Here is a 14,451-nt window from a genome sequence, read left to right as displayed (position 1 = left end):
ATTCCGATAAGTATTCATGGAGATATGAATTTATTTTGATTATGGAATTATTATCAAGCCGACCTACAACTCATGTAGGCTCAGAAGCCCAACAGTCGCATCTATTCAAACATCAATAGTTGTGTATAAATACAGGAGGACTTTTTCTCATTTGCACTCACTCATCTCATCACATCTCTCTCTCTCTACTATGCAGAAAATAGTCTCTTCTCTATTGTGCAGAAAAGGGTCTCTCTCTCACACATGTGAGGTTGGAAGCTGCTGAAACTGAAGCTGCAACTGCAGATCCAAACTTTGACCAGCGTGGACCATCAAACCTCCTCTTTTGATTTGTGTTGTAGGTTCATTTGAACCTCCTCTGAAGGCTGCAACTTTTGGTGGTGGAATCAAGTTGATCCGAAGGACGGTTTGCGAGATATCTACTACCCTAGTTTGAAGGAAGCTACTGAAACTAAAGCTGCAACTGCAGAAGTGAAGTTTGACCTACGTGGACCAAAAGATCTCCTCATCAAAACTTCTTTGTAGGTTCATCTGAACCTCCTCTGAAGGCTGCAACTTTTGGTGGTGGAATCAAGCCGATCTGACAGTCGGTTTGTGAGATATCGACTACCCTAGTTTTGATGATGAAGTCGTTAATGCTGATGTTGCTGATCTACGGTTTGCTACTGCTGATATAAATAAGATTTATTGTACTATTTCTCTCTGCTAAATTATTGAAGATAAAAGAAGATTTGATCAAAGGGTTTCCCCACACATTGTGGGGTTTTTCCTTTGCTAGCCGCTGCATATTATGTCTCTTGTCTTGGCTTGTTTTTTGTCGATCGTTTAATGTTCTATTTGCACTTTACTTTACGTACATGTGATTGCTAATCTGTGGAATATAATAAGAAAAATAAGTAAACTGTTATAAGCATAGAACATACCATAACTTAGCATGGAATCAGAGCTGAGGTGAAGATAAAGCCCGAGCAAGAGCAAGAGCAATCACCAAAGAGAAGATAGGCAAGACTATCCTAGAGGAACAAGGGGTGTTGGACCATGTGAAAGGCAATATTGTTGAGCCTCCATCAAATGCATCTATTGTTGCCAGGTAAAAACGGAAAACCGGAGAAGTCAAAACAAAGAAGATCATCTGGGACTCTATCGACAAGCACTTGGTGGCCTACATCTCTGACATGAAATAAGCTGAGGGAAATCAAGAAGGGTAAAGATGAGAGTATGCAAACATACTTCTTAAGAATCACCGAGATCAAGAATGATCTCCTATCTATTGGGGAGACTATTACTGATAGGGAAATGGCACCCACAACTCTTGGAGGATTACCATCCGAATGGTACGTGTTCAGGACTACTCTTCTGAACAATCATGTAATTCCTGGTTTCAAGGAATTAATGGCTAGATGCATTCTAGAAGAAACAAGGGTAGAAGAGCAAGAAATGCCCTTGCCTAAAGGTCCTCTTTCTGCCTTTTCTTCTCATGCTAAGAAAAGAAATAATTCCAAGTCTAAATTGAAAAGAAAGGCTAGACCTAAGGGTGGAAGAAAAGGACGATGTTACATTTGCAATAAAGCAAGGCACTATGCAAGGGAATGCCTTGATAGAAAGGACTCTCACCGTGACGATGATCAAAATCCCTCTCATGGTAATCGAAGGGATGGAAAATTCAATAGCAAAGGTAAAAGGAATGCTAGAAATCAAGGAAGAGGAGAACCATTTAAGAATGCTAGAAATTCCAGGATGTATTAAATACACCTGACCTCCAAAAGAACCTGGTGTCCATCTCGGCAATGGAAGACAAAGGCTACAAGGTAACCTTCAGCGATGGCAAGGTAGGTGTCATGTCTTATGACACATATCTTCAGTCTGAAATTTGGCATTGGAGGTTTTCCCACCTTCATTACAAAGATCTACCTGATGTAAGACATATGGTAACAGGGATGCCCGAATTCCGAGTAGAAAAAGAAGGTGTATGTTCGGGATGTGTCGAAGGAAAGCTCAAAAGGGGACCATTCCCCTCAAGCCTAAGCAAGACCTCCGATATATTACAGTTGGTTCACTCAGGCATACTTGAGGTTGGAATTAAGAGGGAGACTACTACACCACATACTCTAGAGCATAATGGTGTGGCACCGTACGATTGTGGAAGCTGTCTCTATGGGTAGATGATGTAACAATGCCTAATGTGGAAGAACCAATGGATCCTATTTATCCACCTGAGCCTTCCTCTTCCAGGAAGAGGCCTTCATGGCTTGGTGGGATACTTGATGATGTTGAAAGACATGCTGCACCACGAGGAACCTTCCGTGAAAGTAAGAAACCCAACAGGTATCAGGGATACCTGACCAGTATGAGCACAATCATACAAAATGAGCCTTCATCATTCTCAGATGTCATCAAGCATCAAGTATGGAAGGATGCTATGACCATTATGGAGAATGATGTCTGGGAAGTAGTTCCCAGACCCCAGGACAAGACAATTGTTACTTCAAAATGGCTTTACAAGATAAAGTTGTAGCAGATGGAAGTACGGAATAGTATAAGGCTCATTTTGTTGCTCGTGGTTTCTCCCAGAAGGAAGGTATAGACTATGATGTGATATTTGCACCTGTTGCCAGATATACGACCATCCGCTTGATCATAGCCCTTGTGGCTTCACAAGGATGGAACCTACATCAGATGGATGTCAAGACTGCATTCTTGCACGGTTCGATCAAAGAAGAGGTCTATGTGGAGCAACCCGAAGGATTTGAGATTCATGATAAAAAAATCTCATGTATGCAGGTTGACGAAGGCTCTCTATGGGCTGAAGCAAGCACCCCGAGCATGGTATGAGAGGATCGATAGCTACTTGATGAAGCTGGGATTCACTAGGAGTGAAGTCAATCCTAACCTTTACTTTAAGGTTGAAGATGACAAACCTCTCATACTGGTGTTGTATGTGGATGACATCTTTCTAACAGGTGCAGACCCTCTCATTCACAAATGTAAGAGGGAGTTGGATTCTGAATTTGAAATGAAGGACCTAGAACTGATGCACTATTTCCTAGGACTTGAAGTCTGGCAGAAGCCAAGGGAAATTTTCCTATCTCAAGGAAAATATGTGGTGAAGATATTGGAAAGATTCGATATGGTAGACTGCAAGCCTGTAACTACCCTGATGGAGCTTGACTTCAAGAAGTTAAGTGATAGTGCTGCTGGACCTGTTTTATGAAATGCTACCGAGTATCGGCAACTCGTCGGAGCATTAATGTCTTAGTGAACTCTCGTTCAGATATATGCTTCACAGTCAACACGTTGAGTCAACATATGGTTGAACCCCACCACATACATTGGATTGGTGCCAAGAATATGTTGAGATATCTTCATGGCACAATCACTTATGGGTTAAGATACACTGCCGGAGATGTGAGACTATTTGGATACATAGATGTTGATTGGGCAAGCAATGTGGAGGACTGTAAGAGCACTTCCAGGTGTTGTTTCTCCTTGGGATCTGCTTTGATATCCTGGATGAGCAGGAAGCAAAATTTGGTGGCCTTAAGCACTGCCGAAGCAGAGTATATTGCTGCTAGCATGGCCTCCTATGAGGCAGTCTGGTTGCAAAAGCTATTTAGTGAGTTGTTTGGATTTACATTGGATAACACTGTGATCCTTTGTGACAACCAGAGTGGGATTCGTTTGTCAGAGAATCCCGTATTTCATGATCGCTCCGAGCATATCGATATCAGGTACAACTATACTCGAGATATGGTGCAGCGGGGAGCTATAAGGCTCTAACATATCGGTACAGATGAACAGGTTACCGACATTCTAACAAAGCCCCTTGGGAAAGTAAAATTCCTGACTTTCCGAGAACAACTTGGAGTTGTTGAAAGACCCTCCAATGAGGGTCATGTATGATGCATTGAGCTCTGGGAGCTCCAGGGGGGTGCGGGGTACTTCTTAGAGCAACATATGACTACAGGATGATTCACTATCCCCTAGTGGTGTACATGTACACCCTGTGGCGACATTGTAGCAAGATTGATGTGTTCTCCTATGAGGCCTGGATTGATGTGTTCTCCATGGCAATTGTAGCAGGATTGATGTGTTCTCTTGTGAGGCCTGGATTGATGTGTTCTCCATGGCGGACTAGATTGATGTGTTCTCCATGGTGATTGTAGCAGGATTGATGTGTTCTCCTGTGAGGATGGGATTGATTAAGTTCTCCTGTCGAGACATCCTACCCATGTAGTCTGGGACTCATGGGAAGTACCTCTCATCTGATCAATGAGTAGGGAAATGAAGTTAGGGACCATAGTAGTACCAATGGACGCATCATTGTATCTACCGTACTCCCTACGATAGGATGACCTCCATTGATCTGGGATCAATGATACTGGTCTGGGACCAATGGTAGGAGTGGTACATTCTATGAAACTGACTTCGAGTCGGTTGTTACTGGTCTGGGACCAGTGGTACGCACTTTGAGACTGAATTTGAGTCAGTGGAGGATGTTACTGGTCTGGGACCAGTGGTAGGAGTTGTACATACTATGACACTGACTTCGGGTCAGTTGAGACTGGTCTGGGACCAGTGATACATACTCTGAGGCTGACTTTAAGTCAATATGATACATCCTCGATCATTTCTTCTTCTTCACAATTCGAACAAAAGCAGAGCAGAACAAAGCAGAGCAGTACAAATCAGTATAGGGCAGAACAAGACAAAGCAGAATAGGCAGAATAGAGCAGAGCAGGGCAAGGGTCAGGCTGTATAGGGCAGTGCATTTGATGGATGAATAGTAGTGACCGACAGATAGATTGCAGATGAAGTTATCCCTAGTTGAGAGGGAGTGTTAAATTAGCAACTAGGGCCAAACTTCATGTGGGTCATCTTATTCATGGCTAATAATATTTTTATTAGATTCCTCTGGTTGAGAGGTGTAGGATTGATCTAAAGATCATTCGATTCTGATAAGTATTTATGGAGATATGAATTTATTTTGATTATGGAATTATTATCAAGCCGACCTACAACTCATGTAGGCTCAGAAGCCCAATAGTCACATCTATTCAAACATCAACAATTGTGTATAAATATAGGAGGAATTTTCCTCATTTTCACTTATTCATCTCATCACATATCTCTCTCTCTACTGCACAGAAAAGAGTCTCTTCTCTACTGCGCAGAAAATGGTCTCTCTCACACACATGTGAAGTCGGAAGCTGCTGAAACTGAAGCTGCAACTGTAGATCCAAACTTTGACCAGCGTGGAACATCAAACCTCCTCTTCTGATCTGCGTTGTAGGTTCATCTTAACCTCCTTTGAAGGTTGAAACTTTTGGTGGTGGAATCAAGTCGATCCGACGGACGGTTTACGAGATATCGACTACCCTAGTTTGAAGGAAGCTACTGAAACTGAAGCTGCAACTGCAGAAGTGAAGTTTGACCCTCGTGGACCAAAAGATCTCCTCATCAGAATTGTGTTGTAGGTTCATCTGAACCTCCTCTGAAGGATGAAACTTTTTGTGGTGGAATCAAGCCGATCCGACGGTCGGTTTGTGAGATATCAACTGCCCTAGTTTTGATGATGAAGCTGCCAATGCTAATGCTATTGATCTAGGGTTTGCTACTGTTGATATAAATCAGATTTATCGTACTATTTCTCTCTGTTGAATTGTTGAAGATAAAAGAAGATTTGATCAAAGGGTTTCCCCACACATTGTGGGGTTTATCCCTGGCTAACCACCACATCTTGTGTCTCTTGTCTTGGCTTGTTTTTTGTTGATTGTTTAATGTTCTATCTGCACTTTACTTTATGTACATGTGATTGCTAATCTGTGGAATATAATAAGAAAAAGAAGTAAACTATTATAAGCATAGAAAATACCATAACTTAATAAGTAGATTAGGTGACCCAGTTAGTATTACTAAGCAGGTCAATTGTATATTTCAGTGAGAAGCCTATTTTTCGTGGATAATGATCTTTTTAAATGGATAGTAGAGTTTATTATCACATGAGTTGAAACCATTATTTAATTGAAAGGGGTACATGAATATGAACAACTTATTCATTGAAACATAGAGGATTAAACCCTTAACTATTTATTTATAAGGTTGATTGACACATCACAGCTAAGGGAGTAGTTCAGGGAGAAGAGAATAAGGGTATTATTCAAGGAAAGGAAGGAATCAACTCTTTTATTAACAAGAACATTATAATTACTGTAACACAATATTGTGGATGGAAAATCCTAAAGGTCATGTATATTTCACTATAATAATCCATTAGTCCACAAACTCATAATTTGATTTACTCAAATCCTTCAATAGGGAAATGTTTATAAGTATCTCATCCTCATGGCATAGGCTATGGGCATGCAAATTAATAATTAATACACAACACAAAACTGAAATCCACGCACAACGAATGCATATAAATATTCAGAAATAATTAATAAATAAATAAAATATTGTTAGACTTTAAGCTTCTGTGGTACTTTTTTGGAGTAGCATGATCCAGATTATCCACAGTGTTGGCTTAATCATTTGCCTCTCATTCCTCACTCTACTTCACTTACATGCCTCAAGGGCTCACCTAGATTTATACAAGTTGATCTAAACCCAAAGTAGGTTTTAGATCCTAAAAAAAATCCTACAATGTCTCTAATGATCCATAAAAACTCTCATCTAATCCCTTATCTCTAGATAATATCTAACTAATCCATAAATCTCTCAACTCTTCTAAAATACTCTTGAAACTTCTCATGTTTACAATAATTCTCATTCTCTCCTAAAAATATAGGAAAAATACAATAAATAATTAAATTCTAACATTGGAAACTAACTCCTTTAGTTAACATTCAAACCTAGGTTAGATGTGCATGCATCAGACTCCCCGGCTAAAAGGAATTCATGGTATCCAGACCATGTATATTCATAAGTTGATAAAATTCCTCTTGGATACCAAACTTTCATTTGCAATAATTCAGTTTCTTTGTCATGTTGTTGATGTTATGTGGTTGTCCTTTCCTATCTTCCAAACTTCCAAACTTTATGCTGCAATTATCCTCCTGCTTTGTTGATGTATACTTGTGTAGTCAAATGTATCTTGTTGTTTTATTTCTGCCTCATCTTGTAATATCTCTGTTTATGTGCTTTTTCCATCAATTTCCTTAATTCTTCAATTTCAATATCCAATCTAGTTTCCAGCTGAAATTTACTATTACTGGCTTGGAATATCAATTCATCATCATTAAATTTAAAATTACATTTAAGTGCCACATTTTCACTAATTGAACATTTCTCTTCCTTATCTGCAACTTGAGTACATTCAGGTTCCATCAATATCTTCTTTAGCAATTGTAATTCTTCTTCACATTTCATAAGAATTTTACAGTCATTTTCAAAAATCATTTCAAAATATTGGTCTTCATCCCTGCATGAAACAAAATTAGTGTCTCATCCATCATCTGCAACACATCTTGCATCCACAAACCAATTGTCGGATTCAAAAACATAAGGCTTTATAGTCTCAACAAATGATTTTGTCCTCAAGGCTTTATGCTGATCTTTCAAGTCCTTTTCTTCACCAAATATCAACCTTTGTCTAGGTTAAAAAATACAAATTTTTTCCTCATCATCCTTGCCAAGCATTGGTCCTTGCTCTGGCTCACAAATGCATGCATTCATCTAAGTTATCTGGAGTTTTTCTTCTTCCCTTAATAAAACTTTCAACTTGTGCTTTTGTCTTCTTGTAATCAACTGCTTGATTGGCCATCTAGTTGTCATCTTCATTATCCATCCATGTTTCTGATTTCATAGCATCTCCATCAACACATCGAGCCATGCCTTCAAATTAACGATCTCTTTCTCAAAATCTTCATCATTAATATTTCTTATGCCAATTGTTGTGACATATCTATGATTTTTCCCTAATTTTTTCAAATGATTACCCATAGTCATCTCCATCTCATCCTCTTCCTTTGCGACCTTTTCGTTTCCTACTATGGATTGCGAATAACTTATGTGGTAATAGGTTACCTCTCTTCAACACAATAAATCAACAAGATTCACACTTGGCCATTTGGCATCTCTGGTTCCCTCCTCGAGAATGCCTTCAACACTCCTTTCTCTTCCAAGTTTATGCAATCACATTCATCTTTCCATCACAACTATACAAGATATAAGAATTATTGCCACACCCTCATATCATTCAATTCTACATGTCATTCACCACTTCCTTCACAAATTAAAAATAATAATAATAACAACAAGACCAAATTACCTACATGTTGTTGCAATTCTCAATTAACAAATTCATTCCAAATAAATTACTAGCTATGTTACCAATTGATGGCATCGATTTCAACTTGGCACTAATTACTCTTTCCATGTACAACCAAGACACTTTCCATATATAACCAAGTACATGCATTCACACTTGAAAAATTCATGAACAAATGGGTTCATTACCATGAGCATACCACCATTATCATTCTTACTTAATATAATAAACTATAAATGATAGGCTTATCCTTTCTCCTTCCACTCACTATCTATCCTGCTCTATTATGTTTCAATTCATACACATGCCATATAAAGTGTATAACTTATGCCATATAACATATTCATAAATCCCACTCATACCTTGAATGATTTACTCCATAGTGCATCTTTTTCATATGCTGAATTCAACGCGGTATGTCTTATATGAAGGTAGGCTCCAAACAAACTAAATATCAACTGACAATCATTTCTTTGCACACACTTTATCAATAGAATACTTAATATTCATTAATTATTGAAGCCACAATTCACTCCAGCGTAAATCTTCCAAGGAGGATTCCTCAATTGAATTGACATTCAAAACCCCCAAATCTCTATGTTTCTTGGAGAAACTTCATTCCTTTCCATAAAAAATTCCAATACAAGGAATCTTATTATAATTCTTCAATTTTACCTTGCCATAATTTCTTTCCAACTGGGTGCTTTCAAATCCCCACGCAAACTTCACAAGTTAGTGCTTTCTTAGATCATACAACTTCCATCCAACATAAATTTTTTTACATTAGAAAACTCATTTCATCATAAAAAGTGGTCAATCGATGTCGGCTTTGATTAAAACATGGGAAATTCTTTGTATACAGATAATGATTGTCTCCCTCTGACTAAAGGAAATTTACCGATATCAAAAGCAGATATTGATCCCTTCTTTGGGATTTGACCCCAAAATGGTCATGGGTTCTTTGTTGAAAATTACATTGTCAACACTTAGCTCATGAATTAGCATTCAAAGATGGAATTTGAAGGGGCTTTGTTAGAGTGTATGGCTTCCATAATCGTAGCATCCCACATTTATGCTCTAACACAAACTACACAACACACAATGCTCTGCACAATCTCACAAATATTCAACACATAGTCTCACATTGTAAGCATTTTCACAGATTTTCCTCTCCAAACAATGACAATATTGTCCATAGCTCCACGATGTTCCGTGCTTGAAGCAATTCATAGGTTCAACCGGCTTTAAAACTTGAATTTATCCATAATGGCAGCAAGTTATTGCACAATTCTCACACTTCTTATCATGCTCTGTTCAACACACAGATCCACCTACAATTCTATGCTCGTAGTTCAAAATTTAATATTTGGCATGAACATTATTTAATTCATACACCAAATATCTGTCTACAAACACTTAATGCATGATTTTCCATACGTAAGGCATCTCTCAACCTACTCTGATAACAAAATGATGGCATAGGCTATGGGCCTACAAATTAATAATTAACAAACAAATAATATGTTCACAAGAGAACTATTGGCTTAATCATTGGCCTCTCATTCCTCACTCTACTTCACTGACATGTCTCAAGGGCTCACCTAGATTTACACAAGTGGATCTGAACCCAAAGTAGGTTCTAAATCCTAAACAAACTCCTACAATATCTCTCACGATCCATAAAAACTCTCATTTAATCCCTTATCTCTAGATAATATCTAACTAACCCACAAATCTCTCAACTCTTCCAAAATACTCTTGAACCTTCTCCTATTTACAATAATTCTCATTCTCTCCTAAAACTATAGGAAAAATACAATAAATAATTAAATCCTAACTTAGGAAAATAACTCCTTTAGTAAACATTCAACCCTAGGTTAGAATCTTCTGCATCACAACCCCAAGGCTAAAATGGGTGGTTAGTTTAAAAAATGTTGGTACGTTAGAAACAAGTTCAATGCATGGTAGTTATAATTATAAAGCCTATGGAAACTAGTGATATAACCCATGAAAGCTTCCTTGGTTTGCCTAGTAGTCATAAGGGTTGTACATATTTGAAAATGAATTTTATACCAAGATGTTTAAAATCCATAAAGTTTATATAAGACAAAATATTAGAATTTTTCTTCTAGATTTTTCCCCTTATTCAGTTTACATGGGTTTTGGTTGAGCCTCTATAAGAAATTCCTTGCATTATAATTTAATCATAACCTCAAACCAACTTTGGATGAAGAAAGATCACACAGTATAAAACAAGGTCGTTCAAATTTTTCCAATGGAAAAATTACATTTTTTAATTAAGATAGTCAAAAGTTGCATGTGCACATGCCATGAGGCATTCAACCTCTAAGTCACAAATGTGGTATTAAAAAAATTGGTCTCTAAATAAACAAGTGCAGTCATTTTTTATAAGGTTTTGTTTCTCCTTTTAAATAGGTAGTTATCAAGGATGTCTTGATCTTGGACCCCTTCAATTGTTGTGGGATCTTGTGTATGTCTTGTTGTTGACCTAATCCTACGACTATGTTGTTGCAAGTGGGGTCGAGCATCAATTGCAATAAGAAATAAATGTTAAATTCATATTTATAGTTATTATATTACAATTTTTTTGTTAATAAAAAGAGTAGTGGAGTGTTCTTTACCTGCGTCGGTAGTGGAGGGAAGTGAAATACTTTTGGATATGACCATATGTTCTCTGGCCTCATCTTGTAAATGCTCTGGTGTAGAAACAAGAAATTTTATAATAAATACACCATTTTCATTTAAATATTTTTAATTGTATTCCATACTACAATTTTTTTATAACACATGAAATACCTCTAGTACTAAGCTAAACATCAATCTCACGAGGCACTCCACCGTTAGCAGGATCATGTGTTGTATCCACATTGTTTGCCTTCTTTTTACAATCAATCACATTACTTTATGGCCAAAGTATAACCAATAGATTGTACAAGTAATCATTTATAAATGTTCTTCGCTGCTTTTATTCGCTTGACTATTAGGTTGGGTGCTCAAAGGCTGTGAAGATGCCAAGATTGTCTTACGTTCAACCACGACTTGATAGTTGTGCTTGAAAGAAAGCTTTATGTTGTTAAAATCTTAAAATTCGGTAAAATTCCATTTTTGAAAGCTCATTTTATGGATATAATTATTTCATTGAATTCCTTTTTTTTGATAGGACAAAAGCTACCTAAATATCACTCAAAACAGATAAGGGAAAACGTACTTATGAATAAAATCCCACATGTGCATTTTTGATAAGGTCGGCCCTAAAGCAAAGTGGACATTCTTAGAAGGCTATTAATACAAGTGAAATCTACCTCATTTGGACTTCATCATGAGAGACTCTTCTATCTTGGTTTTTGGCTCATATAGGTTTGAGGCTCATCCGTGGAGGAACAAGTTTTCTCGAAGATGAAATTGCAGGGTCTGAAGCTCACATTTATGTTTAAGGGTTTTGGGTCTAAGTCTCAAACACATGACAAAGAGATATCGACCGCATTTGATCACTACCAGGCTCATTCATGCAATCGAAGCATCTTAGTCGCACACATAGCTCTTCCTCTGTGCAACTAGCATCTAGGGTTTCATAATCTTCGTTGCAAACTGGAGTAGCTTTTGTAGGCTCCAGAGAGTGACTGGAAGCTTCCTAGTCACATGCGTGACTCCTCCTCTATGCGAACAAGATCTAAATGATGTAATTTCAGTTGTATTAAGACTTCACTTAGTGACTGCAGTATTCAACAATTGACCACAGACAGGGACATTCCATTAAAGGCTTCAGAATCGTACTTTTGAGTATAAGCATTGTTGGGTTCACTTCATGGTTATTTTGTAGTTGTTTTTGTTGGCTAGTTGTATGGTTGAAGATATGGATCATTGTACTCTCTTTTTCTAAATCATTTGATGAAAATCTAAAAAAAGAATAATTTGAAATGGTTTTCCCCATATTGGGTTTTTCCCTGGTCTCTGACCAATCCTAATGTCTCTATGTGTGAATGTGTTTCTTTTATTGTGCTTTTATGTTTCGTTGCATTGATGATGATGATATTTTTCTTTCTACATAGTTTCATATGTTGTTGAATAATTATATAATTTTGAATAATGTTATGATGTTATGGGGTGAACTTTATGTGTTAATAAATAAATGCAATTATCAAAGAAAGGAACACTATATCCCCAAGAAAAATTAACATGGTTTCAGAGTCGGGTTGAAGAAAAGTCATTGAAGATCACCCCTTTGATGACATCATTAATGGAAGCAAGAGAGGATGGAGGAGACCTAAAATAATTCTAGGTTTTGAAGGAAACCCTAGGAAATTTGTGTATTAGGGTTTGACGGATATTAGAAGGGTTTGAGAGAAACCTTGGTTTATGGAAAATATTTGAGATATGAAATCTAGAAACCCTAGCAGGGTCAATGTGAATATGCTCAAGCACTTGTGTCAGAATTGATGAAGCCCTAGATGGGATAGTCTCTATTAGTCCTGGTTGTTGATAAAGTTGGTTGAAATAGTGAAGGAAATATTGTCATATGGACAATAGATAGTGATGGCTCTTGAAGGTTGGTTCAAGAGGGAAATGATCACCTCTCATTGAAGATAAGTATTTTTTCAATTTATGGTGCTCCTTTATGTCTTTAATTTTGTTTAGAATATAGATCTGATTATTGTTTTGATTATTACCTATACTTCTTGCATGTATATTTGAGTATTTGGATGCTTCTAACCCCGTGATGAGATATGATAAGTGGATCCTTCTTAAGGATCATTTGAGATGCATGAAAGATGGCTAGTGCAGGAAGAGAAGAATTAGCATTGGAAAAGGTAAAGAGCCACTTGATGAAAAGGTGACAAAGTGTTGCAAGCTGCCTATCTAAAATGAGAAGGTGAACATGTATCTAAACAATACAAGGTATGTATGGTGTTGTTTCAATATGGATGGCAAGGTAAGCCCTAATGTATGATAGGTATATCACCTTCAAAAATGGCTCATGCATATGAAAGTTTGATTCATGGTACTCATGATGAGATGATGTATTTAGTTAAGTCATGGTAAAGCTACATAGAGACAATGATTTTGATACTCTTGATATTTGGAAAGCATATTTCATTTTAAACATGATGAATTTCTTGATTCTATGAAGCTACTTAATATTGATCTTTGATATAGTGGTATACTTAATGTTTGGCTAACATCTATCATTTTGAATATCTTGATCCGATAAAGAAGGTTAGCACCTTGATTCAATTAGATGGTAACTTGATACTTTTGATAATGTTTGTGAAAAGCATGGTAGCCATGATGATAGAAGTATAAGTAAGAGATTGATATTCAGGATATTTTGTTGACCATGGTTATGTTTTGATTAGCAAAATTGAATGCCCTAACTTGATGGGATGACTTGATGGAAGTAATATTGTGTTCATGATATTTGAAGTATGATGCTACACCTGTAAGTTTCCATAATAATTTGACTCTAACCCTTCATAAAATATTAATTTCACGAAAGTAGTTGATGCTAACATATATGACCATGATGAATATGTGATATAGTCTGACTTTATGATCTAATAGATCTGCTGATGCATGACAATATTATAGACAGATTGATGACTTGAATGAAGATGATTGAAGTCGACTTCCATTTAGAGGGAGAATCTCTCCATAATATCCTTACTCTTATTACCATTGCCACTATGTGTATATTATTTACTATTCAAGTATGATTTATGGGCATGAATAGACAAATATATGATATTGTTGATCTCATAGGGGCTTCACTGAGAAAGAAATATTATAACACGTGCATTCATATTAGGGCATAAAAAATGAAAAAAACATGAAATAATATATTGACCATATAATAAGGGGTAAAATGGTTTTTATATATTTTATAATAATATGTATATTATAAGGTATTTTTTATACCATACTTAGGCCAAGCACATGTAAAAAAAGGCAGAGTATCGGGAGAGAAAAACACAAGGAGCATCACGAACTTTTCATCTTCCTTCCTAATACAATAATCAGTGAGGGTTTTAGTTTCTGTTAGCTTTAACTTTTCAATCTAGCCATTGATGCACAGGGTTTCAGTTTCTCTGAGGTTCAACTTGTCACATTCAACCATCAATGCATACATCTATCTTATTGACTCAGCAGTGAAACCAAAAACAACA

Source organism: Pinus tabuliformis, chromosome 1_2 (genome assembly GCF_031772625.1).
Source record: "Pinus tabuliformis cultivar Carrire ecotype Pingquan chromosome 1_2, CPIR1, whole genome shotgun sequence".
Classification (NCBI taxonomy): domain Eukaryota; kingdom Viridiplantae; phylum Streptophyta; class Pinopsida; order Pinales; family Pinaceae; genus Pinus; species Pinus tabuliformis.
The sequence above is the reverse complement of the archived record's forward strand: the minus strand, read 5'-3'. Positions refer to the sequence as shown.